We start from the raw sequence: 23,841 nt of genomic DNA, 5'->3' as shown, positions 1-23,841 counted from the left end.
AAGCAGTCCAGCCATGGACGCAGGTAACGTAAATACTTTTGAATTGACTTTCTAATTAATTTCAAACCAGTAAACAAAACTAAGGCACACAAAACAACAGAAAAACACAAAAAAAACTACTTACTTTACCACTGAATTTAAATTTTATTTTTAACTATAAAATAGTAGTACTGTTATATTTTTATATTAAAATTCACTTGGAAAACCACTTACCTACTTTTATTTTATTTTTTTTCCAAATAGATTATCACAAGGCTATTCGAACAGGATATGGAGATACTCTAAAGTTGTGGGCCTCTCTGTATTTGCATTGACTGCCTTTCAGAAACCTCTCTTTGATGATATCTATTTTATTTGTTCAGCATGTTAGTCTAGCATGTAACACTTGTTAATTAGCAGTAATTAGAGTAAGTGTTTGGTATTTTCATATGATCTTGGCACTGGATGAAACAGAGAGGGGAATATTACACTTCATCCTGAGGGGGACGTGAGTGTTGAGACATCTCATTTTGACCCAAAAATGTCAATCTGCTGGTGGCACAGGCTGGACAGTCAGGAGAAGACACCATCTTGGAACCATGAATATCTGTTCCGAATTTTGTGGACTAAAGACTAAACTAAGATTATCAACAGAATTTGAAGCAGTGGCATGTTGTCAGGGCAAGCAAGACAATCAGACATCAATTTGTACGATACTGAAGTTGAAGCGATATCTCTCCTGACATCTGATCTCAGAACAGCTTTCTGTCCCTGTTTGTATTCATCATGTAATTTACTGCCCACTTGAGGTGGCAGCAGCGTATTGTTCCTGCAAACTAGCTTGACTTCCAGCTGTTGTAACTATCATTTCTGTCATTTTCATGGGTGTGACCGTGTCCTGTTGACAAAGGCTGGAGCTTGGTAAATAGAGAGGGAATCTACTTAATTTGGAGGTTTGCACATTGAGGATAATCCTGGGATCTTTTACTGATGATTAGCTGCACTCTAGGTGTGTCAAGATCTGTTATGATATTGCACGAATCATGTGCATGCAGGGACGTGAGGAAACATCAAGCGTTAAGAGGCAGCCGTAGCAACTAAATGAGCAAATTACACTGTGATTTATCATCTCTGTGCAAGATCCCCAGTAAGTTTGATAAGTTCAAGGCAGAATATTGTTACAGGAGTAGAGCAGTTCCTTTCAGGACTAGAGCAGTTTGTAAGTTGTATGGATAGCAGGAGTGAAAGAGAGAGTGAGACAGAGAGAGAACAGTGTTGCTGCTGACTGGAGCAAAGAGTTAGCTACTTAGTTAGCAGTTAGCAGTGTAACTCTGAACATAGCAGTACATTGTATGTATGTATGTTTGGCTGCTTGGTTCATAAAAGTCACAGCTCGCCACTGAAATGAAGAAATAACAGTTTTGACGTTATGTTGAAGATAACTATGTGTTGTGTTGAGAGATATTAACTTCATCAGAAACTGTGTTTCCTTGGCTGTGTTCAGAACCACCTACTGATGTACTATTCATACCATGAAGGTATGAAAATTGAATACGTGGTGCGTTCTGACTGCATGGTATGTGGACTTGCGTGACAAGTACACAGATCTATTCTAAATGAGCAAGCATTTCTGAGTACGCGCCATGACCTCGCTGGACATCCTCAACTGCCCCATAATTCATTGCGTCTCTTCAGCCTGCACAGTGGTGGACTGTGAGGCGGATGGTTCTGACATCAGCCAGCAACTGTGAGTAAACTTTAATACTGTATGTGGTTAAATAATATTTGAATGGCGGGGTCTGTATTCATAATGAACATATCTTTGTTGTTGGAATTGTACATTTCAAACAACCGGCCAGTGGCTCTTTAACAACAGCTTTTAGCTTGTTTTAAAGTCTCCACCACTTGTCGCTGTCGGTTGGTGCAAAATGCATTCCTGGATACTGGCTGTATATGTCAGTATGAATAGTCAGCTTGGTAAGGGCATACTTAATTGTTCATTTAGTAAACAGTACAATTGTAGGCGGTCCTGAACAGAGACATTGTCTCTTATGATATAGGTGGGCACATCAGTTTTATGCTAATATGCTGCCCCCTAATTGTTTGGAGTATGAATTCAACAGTTGCCCAGTTCTTACCCACTGGCCCTTTAAAATAGAAAATGTCAGCCTAATGGTGCTGGAGGAAAAGCCAGAGATCACCATTGTAACCAACCAACAATACCGACAATACAATCCCTGGAGCCACGCCGAAGCAAGTGTTTGAAAAAAGTTTCAAAAAGAATGCACATCATCACAAACAATCATAATTTATATGAGAAATATTTGTGTTGTAAATATCTGTGCGATGTTTATTTTGAGGTTTTGATTTCACTCAATATCAGACTGAACTAAACTTCCCTCTATGTTGTCTGTCAAGTCACACTTTTTCGTGAGACCTGTCTTAGACAGCAACATGACGGTAGGTTTTACAGTAAAAGCAAACAAAATGTAATGACAAAGTGTAGTGACAATACAAAATCATGTAAAGTTTACATTCGCTGTAGATTTAAAACACTGGCCTATATCAGTTCTTTAATCATAAGATGGATCATTGATGGAAACTATCTCCCCCTAGAGCTAACCTAAGCTTTAGTCAGCAGGGACACAGCTTTAGTTAGTGTCAGTTTGTACATTTGTGTGTATGTGTGTGTTTGCATGTGTCTGTGTGTGCGTGTCATGTGCGTGTGCGTGCTGGAGGGAAAGGGTAGGCCAAGGATGGGAGGTGCTTGTCAAGGCCAAAAGCATGGGTTCCTGCACCACCGCTCCACCCACCCACACCCACTGACACAGACAGACACACACTTAAACGCACACCTCTACCTTCATCTCTCCCCTCCATATCATGTACCTTTCCACATCTGTCACCGTGGCAAGAGAAGCGGGAGGGAGGGACCGAGCAATGGAAGGAGAGAAGGGAGGCGCGCAGCAGACAATTAATTGTAAGGCCGGGTGGAGAGGCAGAGAGACTGAGAGACAGTGAGAGAGAGACTGAGAAAAAGACAAAGGTAGAGAGAGAGAGAGAGAATAATAAAGTGTCCCTGCTAGGCATTAATCTCCCTCACACTGCAGGCATGTCAGTGGAGGCTAGCTGGTGACTAATGCCACGTTTTGCATACAGTGGTCACAGACAAGAGCTTCCTCACCAGCCTGCAACACATGGAGCGTTTAACTGCTGCTGTGGCCTGAAGACAGGCGGACATGTTGGAAGCCCCTCAGTTTCATCACATTTGCTACCTGGATTGGTATATCCTGGCGACCAACTCCAACAATTACTACACTACTGCTGTTTCTTCTTTTGTATTTTAATTGGTGATTTTGCAAATACATTGTGAAGGTACGGTAATTGTGCCTTATTATATTTTCCATTAACATAATGAGGAAGTTTTTTGGTTTATGTATCTGGCAAGTCGCAGTTCTGTTGATACTTACAGCATCAGTCAAATTTGTTTTTGTATTTAGACTCTCACAGCACTTAGTTAAGGGAAAGATTGTGTTTGGGTTTAATACAGAAAGATGTTGACAATGACTTCAGACACAATGTGTTTATTTACACTTAACCAAAACCGCCATATTTCCCCAACCTCAACCAAAGTGTCTCTGTTGCCTACACCACAGTTGTACAGTGGCCCTGAGAACTCAACACACTGCAACTTGAGAAAACACATGCAAATAGACAAAACACAAGCAAATTCAGAAAACATCTTCATCAGTTTAACAACACATGTACTGCAAATACACACAGCACAATGGCAATGTTTCCAGGGAACACTAAAAGTGATTAACCTGGCCTGGATGCAGTTGTTGTTAACTAATTTGTGACTTTTGAAGTTAAAAGCATTCAACAACTAGTGCACATTGATGTATTATGATAGATGTGTTATAATGCATCAATGAAATTCACTGTTCTCATAGCATCGTTTTAGACCACAACAGACAGCTTCTCTTCAGCAAAAAAAAAGAAAAGGCTCCTTAAAACCATAACAGTTTGCAACAACAGACAGACACAGTCAGAGCCAGGCTGTTGAACATAATGGAACATTAAGCACTTAAAGAACCAGATATTTCCCTCAGCTGAGAGTCGGTAGAGACCAAAGTTGGAGTCAAAACATAGTGAATATTTGATTTACATCAGCCGGGCGGCCAGAAACATGACTCTGAATGAATGATGATGTTGCTCATTAACTGTTTGAGGTGTCAATAAGGAGCTACTTGCAAATACTGTCCAAGTTTGCCATATCAGCTTAAAGGGTAGACCAGATGTGTGATGACTGCCGGGATATATAGATACTGCAGATGGAGCTACAAATTCAACAGTGTCACAATTACAATTTTTTTTTCACTCATTTCATTTCATTTTCACCTTCTGCAGCGACTCATACCAGGAACTTCAACTTTTCATGCGTAGCACCGAAAGGTTGTGAACTTTATAAACTCGTCTGCTGCCAAAACAGACCAAGAAATTTCCTCTGCTGAGCTCAGAGTGACTTTATGAAGCGCTGTTTTCTTTGGCAGAGCAAACATGGGGGAGAGGAAATGAAACTAGAGACACTTGATCCTCTCATATGCCCCCTAACACACCTACACACATAGACACACACAGACACACAGACACACACACACCCTCAGATCCAAGTGTAGCTGAACAGAATGGTAACTTGCTCTAACATTAAACATTCACTTCATGCAAACAAACAGCCACATGTCGTCTCGTGTGTGTGTGTGTGTGTGTGTGTGTGTGTGTGTGTGTTATGAGTGCTGTGTGTAGTGTGTACACAGATGCTCTTCTGTGGTTTTGTGTGTATGTGTTGCCAATTGATTTCCCCAGCTGATCAATAGCATTTTAGCCCCTTAAGTACCTTCCATACCATCTATTATAACAGACAGTGTACAGGTGTGTGTGTGTGTGTGTGTGTGTGTGTGTTTTACGTATCCCTGTTAAGATATTTTCGCCTTCTTTCCTCAGAAATGCTATGTATAAATCAGCATACACAGGGGGGACAGAGAGCAGGAGGGGGAAAAAAAATCGAAAGAGAAAACGTACAAGGAGAGAGATTCACAAACAGATGATAACTCTACATCTCTTTAATGATCGAGAGCAGTGCCCGCCAGGCCGAAGTTATCCTCAGCACTGAAAGAGCAACTACAGATGTGTCTCCAGGTAGAGGAGGCCAATTAGCAATGTGTGGTAGTATTTACATTTTGGGCTATCTATCATGCTAATCGGCGGGTCGATTTATCAGCTGGATTGTGATTAATGCAGGGTTAGGGCGCTGGGTGTCCTGTGGCTGAAAGTGGATGGAAAACAACAATAACAAGTAGAAGAGAAGGATTCTTCTCCCTTTGCTCGGTGGGAGAGGACAGGAGTGGGAGGAAGGTGAAATCTGTCTCATATTACTTAGTGTCCTCTATTTGTATTCAATTGAAATTTGCAAGCATAGAGAGTAGAGGGGGGGTTGGGGGGTGGTAGTGAAGGAAAAAATGCTGTTAGTTTTATGAAGTTTTTTTTTGTCTTTTTCTTTTTGGTTGGGTGAATGGTGGGAAAGCAATATCCTCTAGGCCTTTTAATCATGTAATGACGGACCTAGGACCTGTCTCAGTATATATGTGTGTGTGTGTGTGTGTGTGTGTGTCTGAACTGTGGCCCCATTGATCAAAGCCAGTGCTGGTGTGATGGGATAGAGGGACAGGGCTGGTCGTGGACACAGCAGCTCTCCGGCTCCCTTCCGTCCTCCCCAGCACCGTTCAGGCTGGCGCGGGGCCATTTGTCAAAGTTTTATCTGATTCCAGAGGTATTGGATCTATCAGTCATCGTGTATGAGAGAGGAGATTGACCTCCTCTATGGGCATTTTTCTAAATTAGACCCCAGCTGATATTGGAGCGACATAGCCTGCCATTATAGGTGACAAAAGCATTGTAAAAGCGGCCTCATTAATACCGTAATGCTGTAATTTGATTGCTAGTGCGCTTTGGGGAGAGGGTGGGGGCAGGTGGGATTTTGAGTTGTGTAAGATGTTAGAGGTGTCCCTGGAGTATAAATGGTTTCTCCCCTCTCTCTGGGTTTTAGATTGCCTTCCAGACTGACAAAGCACCTGCCAGACATTCATCAACGATCCCATCCATCTGTCCATCAGGTCGGCGGTCCACTTGGTCATCAACAGGTAATGCCTGGCAGCCGGGCTGGCTGCCTGATAATGAAAGATAAGAAAACATCACACACTCTGTCACCCAGTGTTAAGGCCCATATGTATCCCACTTAAGACAAAACATGCATCTCATGCATTGCTTTCTCTTACATCCAATCCCTTTCTTTTTCACTTTCCTTTCCTCCCTTGTCCTTGTTTGACCTGATTCACAATCATTATTCATTTCAGAGGAGCAAAGTGAGAGATCAGTGTTGTTTGTAATTTTCTAATCTCATTTCAGGAAAAATAGAAGAATCACTACGTGTGATTTTTTTTCCAGCCAGTGCTGTGGTGGTTGGACTAACAAGCCACCATTTGGGCACGTTCCAACTAAATTGCCCTGACTATGTTTAGTTTTCTGGCAGACAGCACTGGTTAATTGCCACTTAATTAGCTGTTTTATCCAGAATGCTTTGACCCTCTTGGGACAGGTCTCTCATTAGAACCAAAGCATCTGAACTCATCGCAGATTCCAAAAACATACTGCGCCAAAAAACACAATTATCGGTATTTAGACGCTTTCGTTTAAGAATAGGTGTTGTTTGGCTTCTTTATTGCACAACTTAACAGCTAATACACCAAGGACTCACTAGTGGTGACACTGGCTTTCAACTTTTAGAGTTTACTTTCTGCTTCACAGATGTGGCCAGAACAATGTTATTCATGATATTTCTATACTAACTTTTTGTTTGAATCATCCCTGGTAAGAAGCTGTGTGTAGCTGCCATGTTTCGAATCATGTGTATCCAGCTTTGAGAAGATTTGTGATGTGATTCTCTTGACAGCTGCTCATTAGAACCGTCAATAAATGACAGTGAAAGGCTCCAGAACAAGCAGGAAAGAGTAAAGCATGTCTGTTTATACTTGAATTTGAAAGACTGTGAGTTGATGTCATGGTGGTTGTGTTTGCGATTATTGGTGATGCTCTGATGCCCCAAAGGACCCCCTTCGGTAACCGTTCAAGCTCAGTGAGCAACCATTGCTCTGGCTCAGAACCCTCCTGGCTACATCAATATACCCCCAAGTTTCTCCAACAAGCCTAAGTACAGAGGCCCCGCTATTACACTTTGCTATCAATAAGGCCTGCAACCACAAGACATTAAAGATTGAGCTTTTCTGGCAGGAAGACAAGCTGTTTCCTCTGTAAACTTTCCTCCTGTGTTATCAGTCACACTTCAAACTGGCAAGACAGACACCCCAGATCTGAAAACTTACAGTCAAAGCTTTTAATTCTGCTCGGTTCGATGCCCCTCTCTCTCCCTCCCTGTCTGCCAGTGAATCTGTTTCCACTGACTAAGAGCAAAAAAGGCAGAGACGTGCGGCTTCCACCATACAGATATTGGCAGAGTGTCATCGGAATGAATGAACCGCTCTTGCATCGCAACTGCCAACTTGTCAGCCGCGAGCTGGGATGCATGACTGACACCCCCTGATTGGTCGATTTAATATAGAGAGAGTCGGAGGGAAGTAGACGGGCGCCTGCCTTCCTTGAGCTCTGCTACAGCGGGAGATGGAGGGAGAGGTGTAAGTCCATTTGTTGAAGACGTGAAGCGCTAACTCTCTAGGTAAGGGCCTGTACGCCTTGTTAGAGAGAGCGAGTGGGATTTTTCTTTTTTATGCAGTGGGAACGGGGGAGTGGAGAAGGTTGGGGGTGGGGGACTGGGGGGGTGTGGGAGTTAGCATGTAGTTTGTTATCGCTTCATGTTTCTGACAAATCAACTCAGACAGCCATCAAATGGTCTGGCGGGCCAGGATACCTGGCGGCCGAAGGAGGTGCTGGCAAATGGATTCACGTAGAAGACCAAATCTATCAGCGCTATCAGTGCAACCTGCTGCATGTATGTCATCACTACATGATTAACGCAACTCTCCCAATTATGATTTAATCTGTTGCAAACTTTTCATTGTGAAACACCAGTGTGAAGGCACATAAACTGTCAAAGTGACTGACTGAAGACAACTGTTAAACCTCTCTGGTGTCTAATTGATCCCAAACATAAATATCATCACGATGTGGGACAAATGTACCTTTCTTTGTCAGTGAATGACATAACTGTATTAGTCTGTGCACAACCAATGTAACATGTAAAACACTAAATATTTGTTATTGTTATTTGGCTATATATACAACTCTACAGCAGGGGTCACGATGGTACAGTGATTAACCAGAATGCTCTGGTTTTTAAGCTGTCGGTTGGCTGGGGCCTGTCTATCTGGAGTTTGGTGCCTGCACGATCCAAAAACATCCAGGTTAGGATAACTGGTGATTCACCTGTGGGTGTGAATGTGACTGTGCATCTTATGTATCAGCCCCATGACACACATGTGACCCACTGTTTGTCCCACTGCTTGGGGTAGTCTCCAGCCCTCAAAACACAGAGGCAATAAAGCCAGTGTCAACAATATGCAAAAGTTAATATTATTTTCATGTAAATAAATAGGTCAAATATGAGTAATTGCATGTGCTGCACATGTAAAAGGATAGAAACCCCTCATTTATGGAACTGACCAATCTGGTAGCAGTTTACTTTTTTGGTGGCCTTGCTGGTCAAGAATCAAACATCTTTAGGTAGCAAAACTCCAGTAACATTTGTAGTATTGATAACAACTTTGTTATGAACTCCAGCCAGTAAGTTAACACGTACGTTCCAGGAACAATGTAACAACTTATTTGCAAAGGCAACACAACCGTTAATAACTGTAAATCCAAAGGTCCAAAATGATTCTGGTGCAAAATGTATGACAGAACCAAGCACCAAAACCTGAGTTAGTATTTAACTTTGTCACACTGACAATGGACTGTTCAATCTTCCTTGTCAAACAGTGCCTACATTACCCACAATGCCAGGCAATGCATCAACAGTTCAGCAAATATTGGGTGTGTTATGCTGGTACAGCTGGAAGCCTCAGGCAGAGATAAGTGGCTACAAATGTCTGGTAAATGAATTTCTTTGTAACTCCAGAAAAATCTACATCTGTGGAGTTTCACTGTGAGAAAATGGTTTTAGGATTGTGATCCGGAAGAACTTGACTTGAACCCCAACCAACACGCCTGGAATCAAGTGTAATGTCAACTGTAAACCAGACCACATTTCATGCTTTAATATGGACAAATGTGAAACAATCTCATATGGGGTTCAGATGTCCACATGCTGTTGGTCATTTAATGGTCATGTAATTTTAGAATAATCAAATTCCTGTTATGGCAGTCCGATAAGGTCTCTGTCAAATGATGGATGTCGGTTGTTGGAGGAGGTATTTTCCTAAATAGTGCCTCTCAAGTTTGATAGACAAAAAATACTTCAAAAATTGCCATGAATGTTTACTTGTTAAAACTTCAAGTATTGCTGGATTTACACATAAAGACTGATTCCCCTGTCATCACACCTTGAAAGCAGACTGTTCCCATATCAACGAACCACAAACACTGTAATCTTCACTGATTACAAATAATGATTTAATGAACTGATTTATTCCACAGGCACATCTGGGTCATTTTTCCAAAAGTATACCACAACACATCCCTCCATCATCTTGAAACTGCTGTGGAGAAAACTACTGTTAGTGCTCCAGCGTGAAGTCAGTCTGCAGCTTCCTCTTTGCTGTGCGGGACTCTGGTTTACTCTGTTTGAGAAACTGCTGTGCAGCTGGATGGTGACAGGCCAAAGCAGAACACACTCTGTTTCAGCATGTAATTTCATGTTACTGGGAATCTAACATTATTGTTTTTCCCCCCACCGCCCTCCAATTTAGAGACAGATCAATATTCAGCTTTGTTTATCAAAGTGACAGCTCCTGGATATTGCATTTTGCATTTTTATGTTTTCCTTTATAAGCGGGTATTAAAACATAATATATCTGAAGTCTTGGTTTTATGGGCTGACAAAGGGTGGGGAGGCACTGTTAATGGTGTAAAACAGTTGAGCAATGGCGGCCGTTCCTGTTCATACACTCATACTTACAAATATCCATCAAACACATCAGCATCAGTGTTTGCCTAATGAAGACACTCTCTCTCTGCGTGTGTCATCGGTGACAGACGAAAACTGCCGCCGAATTCCAGTAGGGGATGTGCATATGCACATACAGCAGTGTTTGTATGTGTGGCGCATGCCTTTGTGTGTGTTTGCTTGCAGCTTACTGTACATCCAGGCAAAGTCTCCCCTTGACGCTCAAATCATGCATTATTTGCAAACCAACCATAAAGAAATGACAATGGCAACCCCATGCATACAAATCAGGGCCCATTATCCACCCCAGTCTGTCAGTTAGCGCGCCGCATATGAGTGGAGACTTGGCCGAGGGGAGTCATACCCGAGGTCCTGATAAATGCATTGGCTGATTCCCCCTGTGAGTGATGGAGCACTAACCCTGTTTAGCTTCTTTAATATACTTGTATTAGCATGAATAAATAACGAGTGTGTCCGGATCTTACAAATATTTGATTGTGCCTCCGTAATAGGCTGGTGTCTTCCGTCACATAATGCCACTGCGACTCTCTTGGTGTCGCAGCTGAGGCGGACTGACATCGATCATTATCGCCTGCCCCCTAAATCAATTACAAACCCTCAGAGAGAGTGCCAGAGAGGGGCAAACGGGTGATGATGATGCTCATGCGGGTGGGTGTGCCGCTCCAGCTGTGGCAAGCTGTCTTGTCTTTTGTGCCTGCTCCTACAACAAAAAACTCTGATGTGTCACAATGGGTGTTGTAGCTCTGCATATATGGGTGGTAGGGGGTGGGAGGGTGGGGGGGGGGAGTGGGGGGTTAAAACCTGCCTTCTACTACTACTTTCATGATGAATATTACCTTATCTTATAAAGTAAAGACGGATTACAGCGCACCAGGAGAGGTCTGATTCTGCACATTAAGATGTTAACAAGGGATCATCCTTATACTAAGACAGGTGCACATCCGAAAGTGGGGAACAACAGTGACACCACTCTGTCTGTTCATCTGTTTTAGGAAAAGCTAAAAATGCACAGTGATTTTGAAACAAATTTTATGTACTGTTTTCCACCTTCCCGAGCAAAATGGCAATCACAGTATTTGGCAGGATGTCCTGGAACATGGTGTGGAAGTAAAAAAAAAATGTAGAGAAAAACATGCACAGTGATCACTGGACCCTGATCTAAAATGACTGATCTAACAAGAGGGAGATATGCTTGAGGTCCCTACAGATATCCACGCTTCCCACCCTGTGAAGGAAACTCATATCTTAAATCAATGATTTCAGATTACACCACAGCAGGCCTCAGAATACTCTCTAGTGCAGAGCGATCCATTACAGCAGCATCATCAAACCAGAGCATGCACCGTACATGTTACAAATGCATGCGTCATTAAGTCAGTTAACAATTTTACAAACAGAAACTTCATAAATGATTCTCCATTGTCCTCTAATGTACAGTATGTATATGTAAGAGTTCATAGCTAAAGAACTAGCAGCTGTAAGCTAACAGCATATCTAAATCTTACCTCTCGATCTCTGCTCACTCTCCCTCCCTGCCTGGCTGTTCAGACAGATGCCCTGTACACACCTCCCACACAAGCAGCATTAAGCCATTTGACCTCTGACCCCCTTTCTGACAGGGTTGGTAGAGAGATGGACAGATACACCGAGCACTATGTTCATTAGCCAAGGCAGCCACACTGGAGCCGGCTGCAGATTAATAGCCGAGTTTTAGTAGCTATTACTAATGTTGTTTCGGTTTTAAAAGACAGGTGTCCTAACAGACTCCCGAAAGCTAAAGGCTCCCCACACACTCTGTTGCTGTAGGAGACCATTAGTGTCAACCTATGAAGAAAAATAGAGAGGAAAAAAAAGGAGAAAGTGCAATTTTAAAAGCCTTCTTATTACAGATACTCTTTTTTTTCTATCTTCAAAAACAAATGCAGTGATGCTGCCATTAGAAATATCTTACATCCTGTCACTCACCCAGGTATATACACCACACATGCACATATTTGGTGGTGTGAAGTAAACTATGTAGTGATATGAACTATAAATAAAGAGAGAGACCCCACAAGTGTCGACAGTAACCCTTCACTGAAAGAACGAAAATAGATCCACTTTTGAAAATCTCACTTCGTTTAAGTTTCAGAGCTTATTTAGTTTAAGTTTCATCTCTGTTAGTGCTGTTTGGCAGGTCCCAGTTTCATGTGGCAGGTCAGTGTGACAGTCTGTTATGAGCACACACACGCACCGTGGACAAAAAGCTGCATTAATGTATGTGCACAAGGCGCAAGTGTGACAGCTGCATACCAAACCTCTTGATCTGAAGAAGCCAATTAAAGGTGTGAATGTAAGCAACTGCATAGGCTACCAAATAATTACACATAATAATGAATGCAAAGGCGGAGACAGTGTTAGTGTGTGCATGTTTTTGTGTAAGGTATATGTTGTGCGTGTGGTTGTTCACGATCTCGGTTCAGTTTGTCCAACTAATGTGAAAGTATAAATAAATCAACAAATAACTTTCCAGTGGAAAAACTTCAACATTGTTCAAAGTTAGGGGAGGCCTCTGTTTGTTTGTTTCTTCAAACCATTAATCGGTTTTGTTACTTTTATTCATGATTGTTGCACAACCATAACCATGTGTTTGTTATTGTAACCATGGCGACAAAGGTCCTCTAACCTTAAAGAAGTACTTATTTTCCCCTAAACCTAACCAAGTTGTTTTTGTGCCCAAACCACAGTTGCCTCCAGCGCACCGATCCGATACTATGCAATTTATTAAAACATTTTATGGTTTCACACCTGGATAAAATGGTAGTTTTTCCGGATGGTGATTCTTCTTTGCTGCTCTTAAAACAGTCGCTTACACAGAAAGTGTGCTGCGCAGCCACGGGTAACTACTGTTTTACAGCAGCAAAGAAGAATATATTTTGTGATGTTAGCCTTTTGCAAAATGTCAGCAAATCAGCGATATGTAACACTGGAACATCCCACCAATACCAAGGCAACAAGTGCAGTTTGCAAGGCTTTAATTTTGAGTGACTGTGTTAAGACAAGTAGTGTAGGAAGTGGTATTTATTCCTGGATTTATTTTTTCATGATTGACTAATTAGATAAAAGATTTTCTATGACCTTCATGTATCTGTTTATGATTTCCAAAGGGGCCATGCCGTAAAATAATGACAGCAATCACATCATATCCACACAGGGTTAGTAGTAGGCCTATACGGATGTTCATTTTAACCACTTTTAACCATGTGTTTATTATTGATTATTGATACCAACATGATGATGAAGGCAATTCTGTCTGTCTCTGGTACATCACTATCAATCCTATCCATGCTTATTCTTTATTATTGGTTTATTATTGCTGCCATGACAACAAAGCTATCCTAACCTAAGCAAAGCCACCATATTTCCCTAACAATAAGATGACTATAACTAAAACTAATAACTAGTTGTTTTAGTGCTTAAACCTAACCAATACAGACGTCTATGAGTCATTCTAAGCAGCATAGAACTAAAACCTATTTTTTTTTCATTTAATTTGTTGATTTATCTTGATGTATTGAGTGTTAAACCCACACCAATTTAGCTGTACATAGTCTTGCTCAACTTAAATAAATTTCCTTACTGAAAATGGAAAGAGTGCTAACTGTTTCCTGGTAGCTGGTTGATATGAAGCTGTTTGCATTTTGTTTCATTTTTTTACAGAGAGCACAGGAAGAAACGGACAGGAAGAGAAGAGAGTGATGGCTCAGCGCAGCCTGAGCCCGACGTGAGCGTGTGCAAGCCAGCGGAGTGTTGAGAATCCCTCTCTTCTCACAGGGCGGAATTGAGACTGACATTTTATATTTTCCATTGAATTACACCTCATCTGAAATTCACTTTGAACAGTTTGAAATCTTAACTTCCTTTTTGGCATGGCATTACATCTCTGGAAAATAAATAAATAAGGGAATAGCAATCATTTTACCCCAACAGTCTTGATCTGTCAATCAGCTCCAGTGATCTGAGGACGCACAAGTGCGCTGAGTGAAGAAAATCAAAATGAAGTAAATAGGTTAAAATGTACATCAGTTATTCATCACAAACTAGTTCAACCAAAGTCATATTTTCTCCCCTTTCTTCCTCGTAGCAAAGTGCAAATACTGACACATGTACTTCAAGGCTCCCCACTGCATTTTCAAAGCTGAGATGTAGCTTTATTAAAAATTCATAAGGTCATATTAATTAGAGACAGAATATTTTCCTGCATGAGAGTGATGAAGAAATCAAAAAAAAGACGGAGGCCCGGAGGACCATTTTGGTTTGGCTGGCCTCAAAATAAATAGAGAAGGTGAAAGGCACAAGGCTAAAACATGTGCTTTGTTCTGAGGCCAGTCTCTTTGTTCATCAAACCCACCACTAATTTGTTCACCCGCCCCCCACCTCACACACACACACACACACACACACACACACACACACACACACACACACTCCTCAGCCATATTTCTCCTTTATTGTATATTCTTTTTTAGTTGAGTGCTGCTGATTTGAAATGCTAATTAAACATATTTTTAATGTATTCACTGGGCTCATCAAGGCAGGCTCATATATCAAAGTGTCCAAAGTTGTATTGATGTTGGATATCAAAGAGGTGATTACTTAGTAACATCCAGAATTTTTAGCTGTTAATTGTCCTCGTCCTGGTCCAAAAGGATTTCTGGACTGATTGCACGGTGGACGTGTGGGACTGTTTTTCTTCACAGGACCAGCAGCTGCTGATAAACAGATAATCCATTTGCCCCCTTTTTTCCCCTCCTTGTATTGTTGTATCAATTTTTATTCCAGTTTTGTCTTTTCATGTTAAAATGTAGGCTTACACATTAGCAAGAGCAACTCGTTAACGTACGAGGGACTCGCAGACAAACAAGCAAACAAAGGCGCTTTCCCTGGTATCACACACATTTACACAGCATACATGGCTTGTCAGCAGGTAAAGAGGCTGTGTGTACATGTGAAGTGTGTGTGTGCGCGTCAAATCTGCAAACAACAAAAGATGCACTATAAAATACATGAAAGGAAATAATTCATTAACGACCTACTTTACATTTTTTCCCACTAATTAGACTCAAAGACAATAAGAATAGCTGCATTTCTATTTCAAACAGCTATCATAATAATAATGCTGATGGTAAAATACTCATAACAATGCTGTGTTCTTGATATCAAAAGGTGCCATGTTGGGGGGGGGGGGGTGAGAACAATGAGCCATCAGAGGATCCTTTCTTTTATTTTCATTTTAATTTTTATGCGTCCTTCCTTTGCCACGGTGGCAATGATTCCTACTCTCTCCGTTTTTTTTTCCCTTTCTCGCTGTGTGTCTGATGTAGCTAATGCCATTAACTCTCCCTGCCACTTTCCAGGTCACTAATTCTTCAGCTCTGAGTTCATTGTGCCCAGACCGCAGTGCTGTCTCCATAACGAGGTTATTTCTGGGTTATTACCTTCCTCTATGATATGGCACCTGATGGGAGGCATGAAATTTATATAAATCAAAAACGGTCTGCAACGAACAAATTGAAATATTTGCTAATTTTTTTGCTCCCCTCCTTCCTCTAAATCTGCACATTCAGATCAGAAAACAAGCTGAACTCCTTTGCTCCTTTGCTCCATTTACACCTGCTATTAGCTCATATACCGTATGTGTATTTTATTTATTTCATATAATGGTATTATGAGCATTCTTGTTATCTTGACTCTGATTACTTGTCAATATGCAAATTACGTAGGTGATGCTGGAGGATTTGTCAACAAACACAGCATTTTGACGAGCAGCGTGAGACAGCATGGGGAGGTGTTAGGTCGCCTCTCAACATGCGGAATGATTTTCTTAAACCTGCATGATTGAATCTTTGATCACAAAGGGGGCAGTGCAACATGCTGTAAATGCAATATAGACATATTATTAACTATTCATTTGGAAAAGCTTGAAGCACTTGTTTGAAGTTGTGTTTCTGGCCACCTGATGAAGGTAAGTCCAACATTCATATTCACTCATTAGAAACTTAAACTCACCAGATAGTCTCTTACTTTGGCAGTTTGGTGCTGGGCAGGCTAGAGTGCACCACAGAGCCGAGAACAACTGCAGAGTCAGGTCATAAGTCTCTGTGGGTGTAGTAGTTAAGTAGTCGGTATCTATCATAATATAAAAATACTGTGTGGTTGCTTTCAAAGCTATAACCAATACATTTTAGACTTGGTGCCTTTGCATTTGACTACTACTTTCATACTTTCATTGCAACATATCCAATGCACCATTCTTATGTGTGTTGGTATGGTAGTGCATTTGAAGTGATAGTTGGGGTTATTTGACATGAATGTGTGTGAAGCACTTATACAGAGTCAGTATATTTCCTGCAATTGACTCTTAGTAGATTACCACACACAAGTCCAACTACAGCACACTGTGTATAATGCTGCAGATCAGCTGTTTGAGTCAGACAGATCAGCTGTAGGTGCACTTGTGCGTAGGAAGATGGTCGTTCAACAGCTGAGGAAATGTTCCAAAGTAAAGGGCTGTTTGACAGCAAGATAAAGTGGTGAAAATATTAAAAATAAAGTGCATACTTAAATTGATATTAGCTTTTCTCAGTGGCTAAAACACAATTTTGCAGATGGCCCAGTCCACAGCAGCACATGCTCCCAGCTTCTTCTCTAAACCACTGAATCTGATCTGAATCTACTGCAGGTGACACACTGACTATAGATAAGTGCCTCACAGAACCACACATCCAAACCCCCAACTATGGCTTTAAGTTGTTAGTACCCTGCTAATTTTTTTGTTGCCTCCACTTGTTGCATCCACCTGCAGAGTTTACATTGTCCGGGGTGAAGTTACTTCCCGTTGTGCTGAGTTTCCTTTTGGGGAGGAATGAGTGCAGCTCAATGCACTGCAGCTTAGAAAAACATGTGCAATAGACAAAAGGTGGAAGGTGTTCTCTGAATTTGTGTGTTGTCTGTTTGCATGTATTTTCTAGTGCAGTGAGCTCTCAGGGCCACTGTAGATGAGGTCTGAACCTAAATGCCAAACAGCAACACTACACAGTCAACAGTTTTTAGACCATCAGTTTGGGTTAGGAGCAATGTTCCCTCTAAGCTGCACGCTTGCGCAATCGCGCACTGCTCACACCTTCTCAGCGCCCAAGAAAATCTATACAGCGCATAAAATAAAATTCAACATAAACTGTAAATTAATTAGAGCAATAACATTTTTTTCTGTAACTTTTTGCAGTGTAACACAGTGAGTGACAGATGTCCAGCCAATGATACGATACGGTTCACTTACACTACGCAGCCAATCACAGCATTGACATTGCTTGCGTAGGTGCCCTTCCCATACGCGCCGCGGCGCCGTGCAAGTTAGCTACCTAACAACAGTGCATTTCATTTTAAGTGGGCCAAATCACTTATATTAAAAGTAAACGAATGGAAATTGCTGCTGTGATTTGATTCTTTTAATAAGCCATGTAACTTGCTATGATCCCAGGTGTTGATCAGGTGTGATACTGGTGTGTGGCCACAGCGTGCACATCTGATGTTGCTCACAATGGTCCTCAGTGTGCTCAGGGAGCTTGTGTGTGTCCAGACACATGAAAAATTAGAGGGAACATTGGTTAGGAGAAAGATCAAAGATCAAATGAGTGATGCCTGTACATGAACATGCTTTTACCATAGTCAGATTAGATATTCAAATTCAGATTGTTTGTTTACACCAGGTGTAAATGCGGTTCTTCAGATGAACAAATGCAACTCCCTGAAACACTGTTTCCACTATATATTTATATATCAACAGGCTGGGTGTGAGTGAGGAGGGGTTGCAAAAGACTGTGGCATTTCTCTTTCTCTCTTTTTATATTTGCCCTTGCAGTTCCGTTTTCAATTATCCTGTTGGGGAAAGGCAGAGTCGGATTCCCAGACAATCCCATTTCCAAGAGGCAGGCGAGGCGTGAATGTGAACGCACGGGAGCAGAAGAGTGGCTGCCAGAGAGAAAGAGGGTGGCATTTGACTCTGCTGAATAAGCCCAAGGTGTGCAGTCTGCCAGGTTAGAGAGGTTATGGATGGGGGGGGGGGGGTGGGTGGAGATGGAGGGGGCTGTGTATGGTGTGGGTGTTAATGAGGGAAGTGAGGTTTATGGTGAAAAAGCAGCGGGTACAGGGGAAATGAGAGACAGAGCGAGAGAGAGAGAGAGAGAAAGGGAGGGAGGGGATGAGTGATCTGGGTTTCAGCCTTGCTCATTATGGTCTGTCTCATTGAGAGGTGAAATGAGGCTTGGTGATGGCTTGGTGTGGAAAGTATCGTCCTTGTCGAGGTGGAACATGACAGAAAAGGCAAAAAAACCTTCATCAACTCCATTAACAATACTCAAGCACTCTTCAGTGTTCCTTTGAGTGGCATCCAAATGTCACTGAAGAGGATAATGTAACATTAAAAGAAAATGTCTTTTGTAACTCTCCAGCTGGCACTGAGCGTGACCTATTGAGAGAAGAGAGAGAGAGGGAAAAACAATGCAGCGACTTCCACTTAACAAGAAAATGGTTTGTTAACTTTATTAATGAAATGCACAAGGATCAAAAATTCACAACCTTAAGTTACCTTTTTAATGAGTCATCGCAAGTATCACAAAAACCAATGTTAATGTTATAGACACAAATGTGGTGCAGGTTTAAAGCGAAGTCTGAAAGTGTGTATGTTTGCATATAAATTCATGAAAATGTGACAAAAATCACATCATTACAATGACGGGCTCACAAGAAATTTGGATACATCATTACAAGTATATTGTTGCTCCACAAGCAAAATGACCTGTGTGTTTTTAGTGAATGGATTTCCCATTTTTGGTCCATCTGTGCCATGTGATGTTTTCATCAGCTGCTATAGTGATACAAAAGAAGAGGACATGCAACAAGCCACATCGTGGTGACACACACCCCAGACACCCCTGCTCTTTTTTATTTTTAAAAATCCAGACTTTCTGGCTTTGTATGTGACAGCAGCAGCAGAAGAAGGAGCTATTTACAAAATCTGTTTTCAAATGTTATCATAGCTTCTCTCTTCTCTTTAATATGATATTTTTATTTCAGCCAAGCATACACTTTTTTGCCATGTCTTACCTGTACTTAAATGTCAGCAAGTTGTCTAAATCCCACCCCTTGAACCAAGTTATTCAGCGTGTGAATTAAAGACCCTTTAAGGTCTCGCATTTTATACTTTTCCACTGTTTTATTGGAAGTTTTGATATCAATGAGAAGATATATTTGTGGTTTTAAGAATCAAAAACCATCTCAGTGTAGCTTTACATCTCCTCTCTCAAGCTTCTCTTTGGAGCTCTAGTAACAACAGGTCAGTCAGCCAATCAGAAGAGAGACTCTGACCTTGGTTGTAATGGTTTAGAACCGAGTGATACCTTAAAATGCAAGTAAAGTGCGCAGTGAGAGAAATCTGTTTCTGCTGCAAGAAAGGATCATGTTGAAACAACATGAGCGGAAACAGTGTGACACTGGAGTAGCTTTTGGGGTGACAGATGGACCAGTACATTACATTTGCAGCATGTTTTGTGTGTGTGCATGCAGTTTGAACTTTTTCTTGTGCTTGTGCATGTGTGAAAGTGAAGGTGTGAGTAGGTGAGGTGTAGGTAAGGTGTATGGTGTGTACGTATGTACCTGTGTGTGTCCTTACGGTGCAGCGTGTCTACCACTGTGCGCTTTTGTACAGCATGTATACTCTTCACCTCATGTGTTGCCTCTGTGTGAGTGTGTGTGTGTTTGCCACTTAGTGTGAGTGAGAGCAGAGTGGCGCTGAGATGGCAGCTGGCGAGGCTAATCCCCATACGTGAGGGACGCGGCCCAGCCCCCGGTGTCACCCAAACCTGCCAGGGCTGACTGAGGTGCATTCAACCCGGCTGCTTAGTGTCAGTCGTCCCCTGTCACTCAGTCCCATAATCACCCACATGACTGACAGACAGGCCTTTCCCTTTGATGGTGCAGGGGATTTTAGAGAAGTGCCACAGAGCTGCAGTGATGATCTGCCACTGTGTGTGTGTGTGTGTGAGCAGGAATGTTTGTGTGTGTGTGGGTGGATGGATGCCACCAGGAGGGCTGCTTTTTTCATAAGGGTGTAAGATGATGATTCTGATCCAGCTTAATGATGAAGATGATGGTGCTGAAGATGATGGTGATGATGGCGATGATGATTACCTTCGTGTACAAAGTGTGCCAGAGATGTGTGATGCCAAGGGATCAGTGGGGCAGCCACTCTGCTAAGGCAAAGCCAGAGGGACCAAAGGAGACAGCGACACAAAGCCACGGATTTACTGTGTGTGTGTGTGTGTGTGTGTGTGTGTGTGTGTTTGTGAGGAGAGAGTATGCAATAGTTTAACAGTGTCACACACTTTCACACGCTTCACATTTGAAGCGGGAAAATCTGAAATACACATGTAATCTCACGATTATGATAATATACATCAAGTGTCATCTTAGTTGATATTCTGCACGTGACAGTGAGTCGTGTTTGAGTGCGCCACGATCAACAGAGAGGTTGCTGGTAAAAATCCTGTCAGGCCTCTGACAGTTGTGATTCTTATTGACTCCCAGAATACAGTAACGTCTGTGTGTGCACATGTGTGGTTGTGTGAGAGGGAGACATGGCTGTGCAGTACTTGTCTGTGTGCAGGCTGATGGGTTATTTCATCGCTGTCTGCAGATAGACTGAGCAGGAGTCATGAACAACTTTGGATGCATTTCAGCTGTGAACTCATTCACTTTGTGTTGGTCCAGCACCAACTGACTGTGACGTAGACCGTTGAAATTTGTAGCCATAGGTCAGTGAAGCCACACACAGAGACATAAAATACAAACTACTACTACTACTAATAATAATAAATGTCCATTAATCTGCTTTTATATCAAATAAAAAGACTCACCTTATGATCATAACTAGTTCCTAATTTCTACTAATCATTAAAGGAGCTATTTGCAAGGTTTTTTTGTTTTTTTTTTTTATTGTTACATAGCCACTATGCAACCTGCTGTTTTGCTTTTATTTCTAAAACTTATTTTCTTCTTCTGGAGTTAGCATACTAACCAGCTAGCTCTGGCCTGGTTGGCCCGTCTCGGCCCTTCCCAATACAGAGTCTGTGCAGCGCCCAGTCTGCCCTGAAGAAGTTGCACTTCTCAGAGGATGTATTATAACGTCTTGTATTGTAAACACAATAATGGCCAAAGATCTTCTAGTAACTTGGCTATGTAGCACTAGCACAACTTACAAATAGCTCCTTTAAAATTTTCTTCAGTTTGAAAATTAATTCTGGACATTGGTGTTTGTGTTTCCATGACTGCAGTGCAAACAAACTTGCTAACAGCTAATTCAGTGTGACCTTGCATGTTGCAGATTCATTCTCCTTCTGTGGCCAACCAGTGTCCCAGGAGGCAATGCAAACGTCTACATATCAACAAAAGCACAGGACGCTCTGCTTCCTGGCCTTGTCTCATCATCACTGATGTCACCAACCTGATCTCCATCCACTAAGGAATTAGTGTAAAATAACAACTTGTCCACCTGTGTCAGCTTGGCTCCAGCATTATTTATTCATTATTTTTATTTGCATGCTTTCTCGGTATCATCGTTTTCCTCCACAGTGTGGACAACACTGTTGAATATGAGTCTCCACAACCACATGTTGCATCCTCTACTAAACCCATGTAGAAATAGAAAACACTACCGTAGCTTAGTCTTAACTGCTGAGCTGAGTGCTCCAGAAGTCATCCTCAGAGTAAAGCTGCAGGGCCCACACCTTCCAGAGTTCAGGCTGAGGCTTGATGTCTTCTTCCAGGTAGTGCACCCTCCATCCGGTGAGACAGCAAACCCTCTGAATCTCATACAGAGTTACTGGGGTTGGTGATTGTGATGTAATTACTGAATTTAAAACTGTAATCCCTGTACTCTACTTGTTACTGACAAATCATGTATAATGATCACATTGCGCATGATCATCACATTACTTTTGGGCATCAGTGTTGTTTCCAATAGTGGTGTGTAGTAACGATGCCGTGGGCCTGTGGACTCAGTCCAGGGTTCAAATGGTTAAAATAAATTTTGATTGTGAGTGTGTTTATTGCCGCCCTGCCACAGCCACATAAGCATCTCTTTGTCTGTCTGTGTGTTACATTGTCCCAGGCAGTAATTGCTTAAGGCAAGAAACACAGTGAGGAGCGGACGCCTAAATGAAAATATGTTTTCACCTTGTTTTCAATCACAGTCTGAAACGGACAATGAATGGTCTCTTAATCCACTGGATCCACTCTCATGTCTCCAGCTCCCTGTTCTGCATTAAAAAACCTACAGAAATAAATTCTCTGTTGTTTTCCTTTTTACTAATTTCTTCTGTTTTTTTTTTTTTACCTCTTCTATTTCCAATCTTGAACTCATGAGTTTTCTCTGATAGTGATCCTGTTAAATTAAGTGCCTGGGCTTTATCCAGTGCCCTCTCACCGTCACTCCTTTAATTTAGTCATTATAATTAACCATTAACTGGTGTCAGTTTCTGGGCCACTAACAGGCCCACTCAGTTCTGCTTGTCTGCATTATCACAGTTTGGGGGAGAAAGTAAATTATAATGAAGGGCTATATAGTCCAATTACTGATAAAAGCAGCCAAGTGCGCTCCTTGTAATTAGGTGCCAGTATCCCTCCCTCCTTCTCTCTCTCTCTTCCTTTCTCCCTTTCTCAGAGTGACACGTCGGAGGGGAATATATGCTTAATAGCTATTTTTATTACCGTTAACCTCTTACTCATGTTCTTAACCCAGAGACTTTCAATCATAAAGACAAGGGGATGCCACAGAGAGACCTTATCTCGCAAACAATTATTTTATGTACTCTGCATGCCTGTTAAACGAAGGTAAATGATGGGAGGCAAGTTTTAAGAAATGCAAAGAAAAAGAGGTGGGAGTCCAGAGAGGAGTGAAGGATTGTAGGACAGCAAGAGGAAACAGGCAGCAATGTATCCTTCTGTTCCCACTCTAATGGGATGGAGCAGAGCTGTCTCTTGTAGCTGGGTCTTGTAGTTCCCCACCAGAGCACTTACAAGTCAGGGCTGGTAATTAAACTGTACGATCAGACCCTTCCTTTCCCTTTCTCCTCCCTCCCTCCCCTCCCGTCCCCTCTTTTCTTTTCTCTTTCACTCCACCCGCCAGTTCGTTCTCCCGTTTTCCTCCCTCTTGTCAGGTGAGACAACATGCTTTGGAAAAGCATGAATTAAGAGGAGCGATGGGCAGAGACGGAGAGAGGAGGGCCAAATTAAAGCTGCTGGAATGAGGAGGGTTTTTTAAAGTTGGAGCGGAGCCATCGGTTTTGAATTCAGCCTTTATTCAAAAGACTGGACACAAGGATTTCTCTTTTTATACACGAGTGAACTGTGTGGGAAGTAACTCAAACTGAAGTCTCTCCAAATTCTTGTTCTCCTCTAATTCCTGTTAACTTAAAGCCAGTCATTCACCAGCACAGCAGCACAATGAGCCAGATTTACTCAGGCTTATCTGACTGTCCCGAACACATGCTCACAAGGCTGGAGTTACAGTTTGCGTGTTATTTCATTTTATCTTTCTCTTTATTGCAGATGTATCTAAGGGAGGATTGTCC

The 23,841-nt window shown here is 41.9% G+C and overlaps 2 long non-coding RNA genes across 2 annotated transcripts; both read left to right on the top strand.

The window, feature by feature from the left end:
• The first annotated feature begins 511 nt into the window (after positions 1-511).
• On the top strand, positions 512-14,540 carry LOC139628377 (uncharacterized). Its single transcript, XR_011692762.1, has 3 exons — positions 512-1,726; positions 6,086-6,179; positions 13,874-14,540. It is a non-coding gene; the product is annotated as an uncharacterized lncRNA (long non-coding RNA).
• Positions 14,541-15,418: 878 nt separating this feature from the next.
• On the top strand, positions 15,419-22,650 carry LOC139628056 (uncharacterized). The gene is made up of 3 exons (XR_011692668.1): positions 15,419-16,178; positions 18,075-18,233; positions 21,594-22,650. It is a non-coding gene; the product is annotated as an uncharacterized lncRNA (long non-coding RNA).
• Positions 22,651-23,841: the final 1,191 nt, after the last annotated feature.

This window comes from Trachinotus anak, unplaced genomic scaffold (assembly GCF_046630095.1).
Source record: "Trachinotus anak isolate AG129_WGS33_773 ecotype Australia unplaced genomic scaffold, CSIRO_AGI_Tana_v1 ptg000011l, whole genome shotgun sequence".
NCBI classification, from domain to species: Eukaryota; Metazoa; Chordata; class Actinopteri; order Carangiformes; family Carangidae; genus Trachinotus; species Trachinotus anak.
Note: the sequence above shows the minus strand (reverse complement) of the source record. Positions and strands in the feature narration are given on the sequence as shown.